At 42.5% G+C, this 15274-nt stretch overlaps 1 protein-coding gene across 3 annotated transcripts in view; it reads right to left on the bottom strand.

Annotated features, from left to right (window-relative positions):
- The window catches only part of ANXA4 (annexin A4), an 85907-nt gene that overhangs the window by 63187 nt on the left and 7446 nt on the right, over window positions 1-15274 (bottom strand). The window contains exon 2 of one of the 3 annotated variants that reach the window (XM_032179001.2): window positions 10240-10350. The exons of the other annotated variants lie outside the window; for them this stretch is intronic. The gene's annotated coding sequence lies outside the window, so the exon portion shown is untranslated. The remainder of the gene's footprint in view (window positions 1-10239; window positions 10351-15274) is intronic. 3 annotated transcript variants of the gene reach the window in all.

The following is a 15274-nucleotide window of genomic DNA, read 5'->3' on the forward strand; positions in this document are numbered from 1 at the left end:
ACCCCATCTCCACTAAAAACATAAAAATTAGCTGGGCGTGGTGGTGCATGCCTGTAATCCCAGCTACTCAGGAGGCTGAGGCAGGAGAATCACTTGAACCTGGGAGGTGGAGGTTGCAGTGAGACAAGATCACGCCACTGCACTCCAGCCTGGGCAACAGAGCAAGACTCCGTCTCAAAAAAAAAAAAAAAGTACTATGTCCCGTGGTCACTGAAGTATTTAAAAATTAAAAATAATATCAGTTTGTCATTTAAAAAAAGAAAATGAATAAATTAAAGTACAGGAGGGAAGGGATTTGCAGCGAGTCAGTGATAAAGCCAGACCATTGTCCTTGTTGGGTTCTATTTGCCTGGAATATAGGCATTATGCAGCCCAGAACTTTCTTTCCGGCTCTAAAAACACAACATCACCACCTCTATTTGCCCATGTGGGGAAAAACAAAAAGCCCTCTCTTTCCAGATGAACCGGAAAAGCAACTTTGTTTCCGACACAGATTTCAACTGGCTCCACCTGGGAGATCTGGACGTGAGCAGAGAGTAAGCACTGCTCTCTTCAAAGTCTCACTTTGTTCTGGGGCCTCCCACGCCCTGAAGTCATCAAGTTCTAGCTCTGTGGGCAACTCCTCCTCCCCTTGGATCAGCCACTCCTTCTCTGGGCCAGGGCAGGGTTCTGTCCCCACATCTTTACAAAATTCAAGCTGATTCCGGCAGAAGAGCACAAAAACAGAACTGTAAAATTCTTCCACAGTGGATTTCTGATTCACGTGAGGAACTTACTATTTCTGATGCAGCAGCCGCTCCCAGTTTCTCCTTCAAGATTCTCGTGAAGGCACAGGGAAGTAAAGGGAGACACTCATGACAAAATGGAAAAGACTAGGATGGTAATGAGATAATGTTAGAAGCTGAGAGGAAGTGCAACGGACTTAAGGCAGATGGAGCCGGATGAAGAGTATGTGCGTGTAAGTGAGTATGCGTGTGTGTGAGTGTGTGTGAGTGTGTGTGTTCATGAGACAATAGGGAGATGGGTTCTCCCTCTCTAGCAGCTCTGTCTGATGTGGGGATCTATTCAGAACACCCTACCCTGAGGTGAGGAGCTGTGAGGTAGGCCCATAACTAGCCCTCCTCATCCAAAACAGGCCAAGAGGTGTTGGGGCGGGAACCATGGTGGCAGAGTAGATTCAAGGAGACATGATCAGTGAGACGCACCCTAGCAGAAATCCATGCTAGGAGTTATATTTTTAATATACATAAGTACATATTTATTTATTTATTTTTGCTCAGAGAACCAGGCATTTGTGGTAGAAAAAGAAGCAGAGGAGAACAAAGGGAAAATCAGCTAGAAATTGGGAATTAGACCAGGCCCATTACAATCCCTCCTCTGCTGTAAAGCTGATGCTAACACAAAAAGGGTGCACAGGATGGGACTAAAGTGTTCTGTTCACCATGTCTTTTTTTTTCTCTTTTTTTTTTTCAGACGGGGTCTCACTCTGTCACCCAGGCTGGAGTGTAGTGGCACTATCACAGCTCAGTGCAGCCTCCAGCTTTTGGGCTCCAGTGATTCTCCACCTCAGCCTCCCAAGTAGCTGTTGCTACAGGCATGAGCCACCTCGCCTGGCTCCTCACCCTGTCTTTTGACAGGCTGCCTCTATACCCCAATATGGGCCACCAGCTGCATGTTTCTGAGCAACTGAAGTGTGGCTAGAGAGACTAAGAAACTAAATTTTAAATTTTGTTTCATTTTAATTATATTTAAATTTTGAAATTGATGCAGTATGAAATATTTCCCCATTACACACAGCTTTATTGCTCTGGTAGGGCTATATTTTTCAACCATTGTATGTGTAGGGCACATGTCAAGCATGTGGCATCTTTTCTAGTATTACACGTAATCACTAATCTAGTTGGTGCCAACCGATTTATTCACTTTGATATTTTTCTAGGCACTGATGCAATATTTTAATGTATTTATTTGAAGAAGTTTTACAGACAGCACAAGTTCGAGTTATTTTAACATAATTATTTTCTAGTTAAAAAGTAGCTATGGACACATTTTAAGGTTTTTTTTTTTTTGAGACAGCGTCTTGTTCTGTCACAGACGGGGTCTCACCATGTTGTCCAGGCTGGTCTTGAACTCCTGGGCTCAAGCGATCCTCCCACCTCAGACTCCCAAAGTGCTGGGATTACAGGCGTGAGCCACTGCACCCAGCTATGTTTTAAGATTTAAAACAAAGGCACGTTACTGATGTACAATTGAGTGGAGTGGCAGAAGCATCACGGCTGGCACAGTAAAGAACAAGAGATGGAATGGACAGGAGAATTCGTGAATTTACTTAACTTGGAAAGATGCAGTTTTAAAAGCGAGAGACTTTTCACTTCGAAGTCAAATTCTTCTAAAAAACATGAATCAGTTTTTTCAATGTGGACGCAAATATTAAAGGAAAATTATTTTAGGGTACTTGATTTAGTTATTGGAAAAATTTTGAAGTATGTTTGAAATAATTTGAGCATGTAAATTGATGTGAAAACTGAACATTTCATGAAATCTAAATACAGACAAAATATTTGATGAAAAATTTGCATTCAGATTTGGATGTGCTATCAATTTAAAATACACATCAGACTGCTACAACACAGCATGAAAAGAAGCCTATAAAATATCTCATTAATAATGTTTATATTGATTACATGTTGAAATGATATTACTTTGGGTATATTGGGTAAAATATATCTATATTATTAAAGTAAATTTTGTCTGTTTCTTTACTTTTTTTGAATGTAATTACTAGATAATTCAAACTTGCATTTGTGGCTTCCTTTATATTTATTTATTTTTTAATTAATTAATTAATTTAATAGAGACGAGGTGTCACTATGTTGCCCAGGCTGGCCTTGAACTCCTGAGCTCAAGCTATCCTCAAACCTTGGCCTCCCAAAGTGGTTCACCAGTGTGAGCCACCACACTCAGCCTTACTTTGTATTTCTACTGCATAGCAAACTCTACACATATTTTATCTTATTTGATAATAATTGTTATAGTTAATGTTGATTGAACATTTATTATGGTCAGATACTGTTCTGAACACTTTACATGAATGGTCAGACTATCTCTTTAAATCACGCACACAAAAACTTGTTTATTTGTCTTCTCAGTGCCTTCATTTCCCCATTTGCTAAAAAATAGAAAGAAAAACATAATATGCACCTATGTCAAAATGCTAGAAAACAAGGGAAAAAAACAAAGCCCCAGAATATTTAAAAGAAGAGTCTATCTCTGAAAATAGTCCACTTATTCAGAAGAGGCCGGGCGTGGTGGCTCACGCTTGTAATCCCAGCACTTTGGGAGGCTGAGGCGGGCAGATCACGAGGTCAGGAGATCGAGACCATGGTGAAACCCTGTCTCTTCTAAAAATACAAAAAATTAGCCGGGCGTGGTGGCGGGCGCCTGTAGTCCCAGCTACCTTGAGAGGCTGAGGCAGGAGAATGGCGTGAACCCGGGAGGCGGAGTTTGCAGTGAGCCGAGATTGCGCCACTGCACTCCAGCCTGGGCCACAGAGCGAGATTCTGTCACAAAAAAAAAAAAAAAAAAAAAAAATTATTCAGAAGAAACACTTAGGAAACTATTAGGCATTCTCAGTGTTAGCAGAAAAACATAGCATTCTAAACAGGGAAGAAGACTGCCTGGCAATAAAACATCAATAAATCCTTTGAGACTACAGATTTTGGCTTAAATATTCCATACTCATAACATCAAGGGTAAGATTCATTTTCTATGACCATCCTTCTCCTCCCTCTCTCTATTTAATCAAGTGTCGAGAGATTTTAGATTTTTAAACCATATGTGTATTCAAAAACGACTTACCAACTCATATTTAAATATCACCCTTTTCACTACTGTTTGGTTTCAATGAAATTGTTTTTTCATAAAAACGGAATGCTTCCTAAAAAAAATGAAGACTTAACTGCAGAGGTCATAGAAAATGTAATACTAATACTTCAAAAAATCACAAAAAAAAGATAAACCAGGCCGGGCGCGGTGGCTCATGCCTGTAATCCCAGCACATTGGGAGGCCGAGATGGGTGGATCACGAGGTCAGGAGATCGAGACCATCCTGGCTAACATGGTGAAACCCCGTCTCTACTAACAATACAAAAAATTAGCCGGGCGTGGTGGCTGGTGCCTGTAGTCCCAGCTACTCGGGAGGCTGAGGCAGGAGAATGGTGTGAACCCAGGAGGCGGAGCTTGCAGTGAGCCGAGATCACACCACTGCACTCCAGCCTGGGCAACAGAGCCAGACTCCATCTCAAAAAAAAGATAAAATACGAATTGTCTTTTTAATATTAATCTTTATTTAATTTTGAATTTTAAAGATAATATATGTACATGCCAAAAAAATTATTTTTTGGTTTTGTTTTAGCAGCCTCAGGATCTTATGGTAGTAACAATGAAGTATGCATCCTGGACAGTCAGTGCTGGTTTTATTTGTCACTATTAACCTCTCCTTCCCTCTAGCTGTTATTATTATTGTTATTATTAAAGAAACCTGTGTGATCTGATAAACTTGTTTTCCAAACCCTGCAGAATCTAGGTAGAGGTAGAATTTTTCACTGTAGTGTTGAAAATAATGAATCTTTCCACGCTTACAAATACAAATGATTAACTTTCATAGAATTTTAGAGACTGGAAAGCCTTTAGCAATCATCTATTTCATGCTTTCATTTTATTTTTTAGATTATTAAATCAACTTTAAACACTATAAAGGACATTTTTTTTAAAGTAATGTAAACTTACCATCTACTTTCTGTTTATTCCAGTGTTTCAGCACAGTTGTAATCACAGTATGTATGTAATTTTGTGTTCTACTCTTCTACTTAATTTTCTATATTTTATACAATCACCATATTTATTATTTTACTATTTTACTATAGTCTTCCATCAAACTGATATAATTTACTCAATGTCCCTACTATTGGTTGTTCAGATTTTTTTATCTCAGAATTATAATCTTTTTTTTTTTTTGAGACAGAGTCTCTCTCTGTCGCTGGAGTGCAGTGGTGTTATCTTGGCTCACTGCAACCTCCGCCTCCTGTGTTCAAGTGATTCTCTTGCCCCAGCCTCCTGAGTAGCTGGGATTACAGGCATGCGTCACCATACCCAACTAATTTTTAGAATACTTTTAGTAGAAATGGGGTTTCACCATGTTGGCAAGACGGGTCTCGTACTACTGACTTCAGGTGATCTGCCCGCCTCAGCCTCCCAAAGTGCTGGGATGACAGGCATGAGCCACTGTGCCTGGCCTATAATCTTTACAATTAGCTTTGTAGATATTTATTTCTGTTGGCTTGTTCCTTGTGATATCTGATAATTATGAACATTTCTAGTTGTCCTCCAAATTTATAAGGATATCCAAAGCCCAATCACCCATAAGTTAGCTTGCTTGCTCAATTTATTTATTCTTAATTTAATATTTAGGTGTAAAACTGAATCTTATTAACTTGCCTTATCATTTTTATTTTTTTAAGAAACAGGGTCTCACTCTGTCGCCCAAGCTGGAGTGCAATAGCACAGTCATAGCTCACTGCAGCCTGGAACTTCTGGGCTCAAACAATCCTCCCATCTCAGCCTGTTGAGTAGCTGGGACTATAGGCACGTGCCACCACTTCCGGCTAATTTTCAAAATTTTTTTGCAGAGATAAGAGTCTCCCTATGTTGCCCAGCAGGCTGGTCTCAAGCTTCTGGCCTCAACCAATCCTCCTACCTCAGCCTCCCAAAGTGCTGGGCTTATAGATGTAAGCCTCTGTGCTTGGTCTCCTTTTAACCTTAGTAGTAGGGGTCAGGTACGGTAGCTCACACCTGTAATCCCAGCACTTTGGGAGGCCAAGACGGGCAGATCACTTGAGGCCAGGAGTTCAAGACCAGCCTGGCAAACATGGTGAAACCCTGTCTCTACAAAAAACACAAAAATTACCCGGGCATGGTGGTGCCCGCCTGTAATCCCAGCTATGCCGGATGCTGAGGCACAAGAATTGCTTGAACCCAGGAGGCAGAGGTTGCAACTATTTGTTTTCATATTTACAACACTGGGATAGAGATGAAAAAGAATAAGACACAATATTGGGTATACTCTCCTGTATTGCAGGTGGGGAGTATAAATTGGACAATACTTTTTTTTTTTTTTTTTTGAGACAAAGTCTCATTCAGCCGCCCAGGCTGGAGTGCAGTGGCACGATCTTGGCTCACTGCAACCTCCATCCCCCGGGTTCAAGCGATTCTCCTGCCTCAGCCTCCCGAGTAGCTGGGACTACAGGAGCTCACCACCATGCCCAGCTAATTTTTGTATTTTTTTTAATAGGGACCGATTTCACCATGTTGGCCAGGATGGTCTCAATCTCTCGACCTCGTGATCCACCCACCTTGGCCTCCCAAAGTGCTGGGATTACAGGCATGAGCCACCCTGCCCGGCCCTGGACAGTACTTTTGGAAGGCAATTTGGCCATTAGTAAATTGTATGCACCATGCAACAAGAATTCTACTTCTTGGGATTTATCTTTAAAAATATAACAGAAAAGGCTGGGTGCAGTGGCTCACACCTGTAACCCCAGCACTTTGGGAGGCCGAGGCGGGCAGATGACGAGGTCAGCAGATCGAGACCATCTTGGCTAACATGGTGAAACCCTGTCTCTACTGAAAAAAAAAAATACAAAAAATTAGCCAGGTGTGGTGGCAGGTGCCTGTAGTCCCAGCTACTAGGGAGGCTGAGGCAGGAGAATGGCATCAACCTGGGAGGCAGAGTTTGCAGTGAGCCGAGATCACGCCACTGCACTCCAGCCTGGGCAACACAGTGAGACTCCATCTCAAAAAAAAAAAAAAAATATATATATATATATATAAAACAGAAAAATGGCTGGGCACGGTGGCTTACACCTGTAATCCCAGCATTTTGGGAGGCTGAGGCAGGCGGATCACCTGAGGTTAGGAGTTCAAGACTAGCTTGGCTAACATGGTGAAACCCTGTCTCTACTGAAAATACAAAAAAATTAGCTGGGCATGGTGGCACATGCCTGTAGTCCCAGCTAGTCGGGAAGCTGAGGCAGAAGAATTGCTTGAACTTGCGAGGTGGAGGCTGTAGTGAGATGAGATGGTCCACTGCACTCCAGCCTGGGGAACAGAGCGAGACTCTGTCTAAAAAAAAAAATAATTAATTAATTAATTTAAGTTAATAAGTAGTAGGAATACTGAATCTTTTTTTAAAACTTGTATTCTTCTTTCTGAATTATTGGTGTGTATTTTTTGCCCATTTTTAGGATCTTGGTGCTTTACTGACATATACATTATGTATATATTATAAATTTTAATATTTTAAACCAAAAATTAATTCTAAGTATGTTTCCAATTTAATATTCTTCTTTTAGTTTTGTATAGTCAAAATTTGGAAGAAAAAATTTAAATTATACCTGTCTATCTTTTCCTATGTATTCCTCCTTATTATTATATTTCAGTAGTTAGAAAAGTCTCTTTTTCAGTGAAATGTTGGTAACTGTTGAGATGGGTGATGAGCAGTTGGTGGTTCATTTTGCTATTCTCTCACTTGGGTGTATATTGGAAAATGTTCATAATAAAAGCTTTTTTTTAATGCTAGTCAAGGGAAACAGTAGAAGTGGAGAAGGAACAAAGAAATCTCCATAACTGGCTGTGATCAGCAATAAAAACTTTTTTTAAAAAGTATCTCTTCCTCATTGCTAGAAAAATCATCTGACTTTATTTCTACTAGCTTTTCTCCCACCCCTTTCATTTTACAGTTGAGGAAAGGCACCCATGAGGTTAAAAAGTAACTAGCTGACTATGTGACTCATCTTCCCCCGCTACTAAACTTAGCCACAACCCTTTTTTTTTTAGGCACAGCAAAAACACCCCAAGGCAGGGCTATTTGGAAAGGGTTGGGATTCAATTAAAGACAGCTGGGCTGGTAGCTTCCAAGTGACTGGTGTTTTATTCCTACTAACTTACACCAACCCTAACCCACAAGGTAAGGCCAGGGATGTGCTGATAAACCTAATAGCCAGCTCTGCAAGGAAAGGACACCCTGATGTGCAGCCACTTCTTTGGTGTAAATCTTTGCACCCTGACCAATTTCAAGTTACTAATGTGATGTCACTCAACTTGGAGTTGGGAGTAGATGGTCAGTAGTGCCCCATTACACATTAATACTAGTTTCACCACATGGATATAATAGACATAAATACCCTCGAGAGCATAGATAATGGCAAAAGGTAGCAAAAGAATTAGGAAATGATGAATTGTTTTAAATACAAATTACTTGTAAATATTCATATTTCACTAAAACTTATTTACTCATTAGTTCCTATAATTTAATTTTAAGTCACGGCTGGCTATTTTTTAACCATCAGCTTGCAAAACCTCTAAAAATTTAACAATCAGCTCTCAGGGGCTGATACAAGGACAATTCAGCACATCACTGGGAGATAGAAGAATAACAACAGGAAGATTTATTTTTTCAACCATGGTAACATATATATATAGCAAAATTTACCACTTTAACCATCAAAAAATTTTTTTTGAGATAGGGTTTCACCATGTTGCCTAGGCTGGAGTGCAGTGGTGTGATCTCAGCTCACTGCAGCCTTGACCTTCCTGGCTCGAGCTATCCTCCTATTTCAGCCTCCCAAGTAGCTGGGACTACAGGTGCAGGCCACCATGCCTGGCTAATTTTTGTAGGGACAGGGTTTCACCATGTTGTCCAGGCTAGTCTTCAACTCCTGACCTCAAGTGATCCGCCAGCCTCGGCCTCCCAAAGTGCTGGGATTACAGGTGTGAGCCACTGTGCCTGGCCTATTTTAACCATTTTAAAGTGTACAATTCAGTGGCATTAAGAACATTTACAATGTCTTGCAACAATCACCACCATCTGTTCCTAGATCTCTTCCATCATTCCAAACAGAAACTCCGAACACGTGAAACAGTAACTCCCCATTTCCCCCTCACCTTAGCCCTTGGTAACCTCTATTCCACTATCTGTCTCTATGAGTTTGACTATTCTAGGTATCTTACATAAGTGGAATCATGTAACATTTATCCTTCTGTGTCTGGATTATTTCACTTAGCATAATATTTTCAAGGTTTGTCCATGTTGTACCATGTATTAGAATTTCATTCCTTTTGAAGTGAAACCAAAATTTCAAGACCGACATTTAGAGCCACCTTCAGTATACAGACAATGAACCAGGCCTGGAGGGAAGATGCATAGACCTCACTCTACCTTCTCACTTCCAAAGAACAAGCCCAGCCTAGAGTCACCAAAATACAGAAGGCTAGGTGAATCCCTCTGGTAGCTTGTGCCTGTAATCTCAGCTACTGGGAGGCTGAGGTGGGAGAATCCCTGAGCCCAGGAGTTTGAGGCCAGTCTGGGTAACATACCAAGACCCCCATCTCTAAAAAATAAATAATCTTTGTAAAGTGCAAGAATCCTGCCAGGTGATTCTGATACATACTGAGGTTTGAGAACTCTGGTTCTATAGTAATAATTCTAGACTCAAAATATTGATGTCTGAAGGGGTCCCCAAACCACCCCATAGGCATTTCATAACCTAGATTGCCAATCATGACCTTACATCAAGTACGAGGAAATGGGAACGGGGATAAGTTATGTTAATGGGGGAGGTTATAACACTTTTAAAACACTTGCATAAACATGACATAGGAAATATTGTGTTTGCCAAAGATTATTTAAACAGCAGAGTTCTCAAAACCATCCACCGCAAACATGCATTACTCCTGGTAGGCCAGATCTGATATTCTATGATATCTGTGAAACTTCAAATTAAATTCTCTTCCCACAGATGGGTGCTGGCGTAGGCTGTCATGAAGATCATTCAGGCTTAGAATCCAGAACAAGAACCAATTTCCAGTCCCTGTTCTGCCCTCCAGATTTAACCCCACTTATGAGAGCTGGTTTATTTTGGCATAAAATTGGGATAGTAGCAGTTATTGCAATGTACAGACTTTTTTGCAAGAATCAGCAATAATGTCAACCTCCATTACACTTTCCTTCTTCCTTAGGAGAACCTTCTTTCTGTTTGGAGATTGGGTTTGGTAAGCCAGGAAGGTGGGGCTAGCCCCAGGAGGAAATAATAAGTAGTCCAAGGCAACCCCATTTGAACAGCCATGAATGGGTTAGGAGTGGCCATGTGACCCACTTCTGACCAAAAAGAAATAAGGACAAACCTGCTAAGATGCTTTGGAGTTCCTCCAGGCGAAAAAGACAGAGTCAGCCAGCCAAATTCCCCCTTTCTCCTGGCCCTGGATGATGTCAGGACACGATGTCTGGAGCTATGGCTTCAAAAGGATTCTACTTAATATCGATTGTACAGCATCTGTCTAGCTTGTTATCTGAGGAAAGTTCTCAAATTCAAAAGTACACAAAAGTCACGTGGGGAGCAGTTAAAATACAGATTTTTGGTGAGGACCCTTGACTCTGGAGATCTTGGGTGGGCCCCAGACTTCACTTAATCAAGTTTAAATAAGCAACCCTGGCATTCTCCTCATAAGAATCAGCCCAGGCCCTGATTCTTACGCAAGTGGCTTTCAGACCCCAGTTCCAAAACTGCTGCTCACTATGTGTGCAGGCACTCATAGTCCTTACCTAAAATGTATTTTGCCCCTATCATGTACTAGGCATGGCAGGAGAAAGATGGAGGAGACATGATCTTGCTCTCAAGGAGCACGTAATCTCCTAAGAGAAATAAAACAGGTATATAACTAGTCTGAGGACAAAGCGGCATGTGAGAACTATTATGAATTGCTGGATAGAGGAAGATGGACAATGTCCCCCTAAGAAATTAAAAGAGCTCTCATGTGACAGACTTGGAACAATAATGGTATTTCAATAGGGAAAGAATTTTCCAGGCAGAGAAAACAGTAAAAACAAAGCTCCCGCTATGATTATGAACGTTAAGACTTATTTGGAAAACAGTAGCTAGTTTGGAGTTGAGTGGGAGTTTAAGGACACCATGAAGGCAGCAAGAGCTACAAAAGTAATTTTCAAAACTGGATCATTTTTGTGGCAGGCCAAGCCTAGAGGGTGGACTCAATTTTCTAGGCCATGGGAAATTGTCCATTCATACTGCACACTTCCAGCAAGGGCTGAGTATGTGCTCAGCAGCACTGTGCTAGCCAGAGGGGGCTGCATGGTCCCTGCCCTCAGTGGAGCTCAAAGCTGAAGAGAGGAGGCAGGTACATGATCAGACATAATAAGGTGTGAACATTCCCATTCCCATGCTGGGGAAATCACAGAAAGAGGCAGGAGTGTGTAGGAGAGGCCCCTGACCCAGGTTATGTCAATCAGGGAAGGACACCATGTCGAAGATGAACACTGGAGGTCTGGACAGGGTAAGCAGGGAAGCAAGGAGTCATGTTTCTCCAAGGCTAAATCTCTGCCTTGATTTCCTTCCTGGTACCCAGCACTTTCATTTTATCCGAAAACATTTATTACATAACTTTGCCAGGCACTGGAACAGATGCAAAGAGAAGTAGGGATTTATATTCCAGGCCAGCAGTTCCTTATATGGGATCCTTGGACCCTCTAGGACCTGTCCCTCAATACTCATCTGCCCAGTCTCCCATACACCTACAGAATGGACTTAGTTTCTAAGGGACCTCCATCTCCACCTCTGGGACTTGCCTGCTCTAACAGACATGCCATTCCTTCAGTGTGCTTTGGCTTAGCTTTCTCATCTCCACGACTGTGCATAAGCCCTTCTTCTCCAGCCCTGGCTCAATATAAACCTTCCTCCTTCAGGAAGCCTTCTCTGACCACTGATGATAGAGTTAGGTGCACCTCTTCTGTTACTCCATGGCAGTCTGCACGTATATATCAAATTATTATACTAATCATATACTCCTATGATTTTTGAATTACTGATTTACTTATCTCCCTGAGTCAGTGTGTTTCATTCTTGAATCTCTAGTGCCTGTCACATTATATATATAATAAATAAATGCCCCTTTGCCCATTTGGCAGAGGCCACTGACCTCCTGCCTAGCTCTCGAAGACCCTACCCCAAGGTTCTGAGCTGCCTCCCCTGCTTTTAGATGCTGCCCTCCCTGCCTTTAGATGCTGCCCTAAGTCTTGCTCCCACAAGGATGGGCCACCAGAGTCATGATGCGGCACATTGTCCTGATTCAGCCTCTGTTCCCCACTCCTCACCTGGACCCCCTGGATACTCAGAATGACCTAAATCAATATCAAGTTCATCTCGGACAAGTGGTTTGGACTTAGGCTCTCCTTCCCCTCTGAAAGAATTCAGCCCCATAGCTTAATTTCCCACCCTGTCTTTTTCAGCTGATTTCCCCACTTTGTTTTTTTTTTTTTCTTTTTTTTTTTTTGAGACAGGGTCTCACTCTGTCATCCAGGTTGGAGTTCAGTGGCACGATCTTGGCTCACTGCAACCTCTGCCTCCAAGGCCCAAGCGATTCTCCCACCTCAGCCTCTCCAGTAGCTGGGACTACAGGAGTGTGCCACCATGCCTGGCCAATTGTTTTATATTTTTGGTAGAGAAAGGGTTTCGCCCAGGCTGGTCTTGAACCCCTGAGCTCAGGCGATCCACCTGTCTTAGCCTGGGATTACAAGCATGAGCCACTGCGCCTGGCTTGATTCCCCCACTTTTAACCCATTATACAGAGTGGTAAAGCATAGGATATAGAGTCATACTGACAAGTTCAAATCCTGGCTGTGCTGCTCGTCAGTGTGCAACTTTGAGCAAATTACTCAACCCCTCTGTGCCTCAGTTTCCTCATCTTACATTGGCAATGATAATACTAGTACCCACCCAATATGGGTGAAAATTTAATAAAATACCATACCAGATGTCTGGCACAGGGTCAGGATCATAGAAGACATTTGGTGAACATTAGCTATCAACATCTCCAGCAGAGACAGGCAGGTCCCTCACAGACTAAGACATAGTCTGGCTGAAGATAGGGGTCCAGGCTCCAAAGCCAAGGTCAGGCCCCTCAGTGCCCATGGCCATTGATATCACTGGAAGGCATTTCTCTGACAAAGGCCCCTGCCCTAGCAGGTCTACCTAGTCTACAGGCCCTGATTCATCCCATCAACCTCCTCTCTCTGCTTCTACAGCTAAAGACACACTGGAACCAATCAGACCATCTTAAAACAGAGCTAGGTCAGGCGCTGTGGCTCATGCTTGTCATCCCAGTACTTTGGGAGGCTGAAACAGGCAGATGGCTTGACTCCAGAAGTTTGAAACCAGCCTGGGAAACGTGGTAAAACTCTGTCTCTACAAAAAATACAAAAAATTAGCTGGGTGTGGCAGCGCGTGCCTATAGTTCCAGCCACCTGGGAGGCTAAGGTGGAAGGGTCACCTGCACCCAGGAGTTTGAGGCTGCAGTGTGCCATGGTTGTGCCACTGCACTCCAGCCAGGGTGACAGAGTGAGACCCTGTCTTAGAAAAACAAAAACAAACCAAAAGCAGAGCTTTCTCCACCATGCAACTAGAGGCACTTTACATTCTTTTTGGAACTAGCTACCCAAGTGAAACACACAGCAAGAATGAGCGGTGGCTGCTTCATCTCATTGGAAACTGAAGGATACTTGCATGTTAGTTCTTTGTATACATATAAGGAAGTATATGATCAAGTGTTAATTTTAAGGTTGGAAAATCTGATAATTATACATTCCTCATTTCTATTTAATTCTCTCTCTTCACAAACAATGTTCAATGGGCAGGTGATATCTGTAACGCTCTATTTTTTTTTTAATTAATAAGTAATACATAAACATAACAAATTCAAATAGTACAAATAAGTACATAACAACAAGTCTGTAAGACTTTCCTTCCCCCTCCCCAGGCAACCACTCCAACCACTCTTTTTTTTTTTTTTTGAGACGGAGTCTCGCTCTGTCGCCCAGGCTGGAGTGCAGTGGCGCGATCTCGGCTCACTGCAAGCTCTGCCTCCCGGGTTCACGCCATTCTCCTGCCTCAGCCTCTCCGAGTAGCTGGGACTACAGGCGCCTGCCACCACGCCCGGCTAATTTTTTTGTATTTTTTAGTAGAGACGGGGTTTCACCGTGGTCTCGATCTCCTGACCTCGTGATCCGCCCGCCTCGGCCTCCCAAAGTGCTGAGATTACAAGCGTGAGCCACCGCGCCCGGCCCAGGCAACCACTCTTATAATTTTCCTGTGTATCCTCCTGGAAGTATTTAATGCACTAATAAGCATATGAGAATATAGACAGCCTCCATCTTTTTTTTTTTTTTTTTTTTTTTTGAGATGGAGTCTTGCTCTGTCACCCAAGCTGGAGTGTAGTGGCATGATCTCGGCTCACTGCAACCTCCGTCCTGTGTTCAAGCAATTCTTCTGCCTCAGCCTCCTTAGAAGCTGGGATTACATGCGCGCACTACCATGCCCAGCTATTTTTTTTTTAATTTTTAGTAGAGACAGGGTTTTACCATGTTGGTTAGGCTGGTCTCAAACTTCTGACCTCAAGTGATCCGCCTGCCTCAACCTCCCAAAGTGGCGGGATTACAGGCATGAGAGCCTCCATCATTTTTATACACCAAAATGGTAGCATACCACGCAAAGCTGTACTTTACTTTTTAAAAAATATCTTCACTATCATTCTATATCAGTTCCTATCAACCTGCACCATTTTTTAACAGCTGCACAGTATTACACTGCATAGATGTTCCATAATTTAACCAGATCTTTACTGATATTTAGGTTGTTTTCACTATTTTGCTCCTACAAACAAGGCTGCAATGTGTATGTCTGCTGGGGCTCAGAAACTGATATCCTACTGAACCAAAGACATCCCCCCTCCTATCTCCTGTCTCTCAATCCTCTGTCTCTCCCAAGGTTGTTCTCTGAAGTTCCCTCATCTGCCTAAAGTCCAGACCTGTCAAAAAAGGAAACAATTACCCCTAGTCCCTTCCCTGAGTTTTCATTAGCTGAGTTCATATTGTAGTAGGAAAGACAAAAGTCTGTCAACACACCTGGACGGACTTTTGTCACAAACCATTGTCTGTTCTGTGGGCCCAAGAGGCCCTGTCCCAGGCCATTGTATGTTCTTCGAGCCAATTGAATTCCCCCAAACATCAGTTGCTACCTCCCTAAAACATCCACACTTCCGCAACTCTCTTTCCTCTAAAAAGTAGGGTGTAGGCCAGGCACAGTGGTGCACGCATGTAATCCCAGTACTTGGGGAGGCTGAGGCAGGTGGATCACTTGAGCCCAAGAGTTGG

This window comes from Hylobates moloch, unplaced genomic scaffold (genome assembly GCF_009828535.3).
Source record: "Hylobates moloch isolate HMO894 unplaced genomic scaffold, HMol_V3 SCAFFOLD_15, whole genome shotgun sequence".
Lineage (NCBI taxonomy): Eukaryota > Metazoa > Chordata > Mammalia > Primates > Hylobatidae > Hylobates > Hylobates moloch.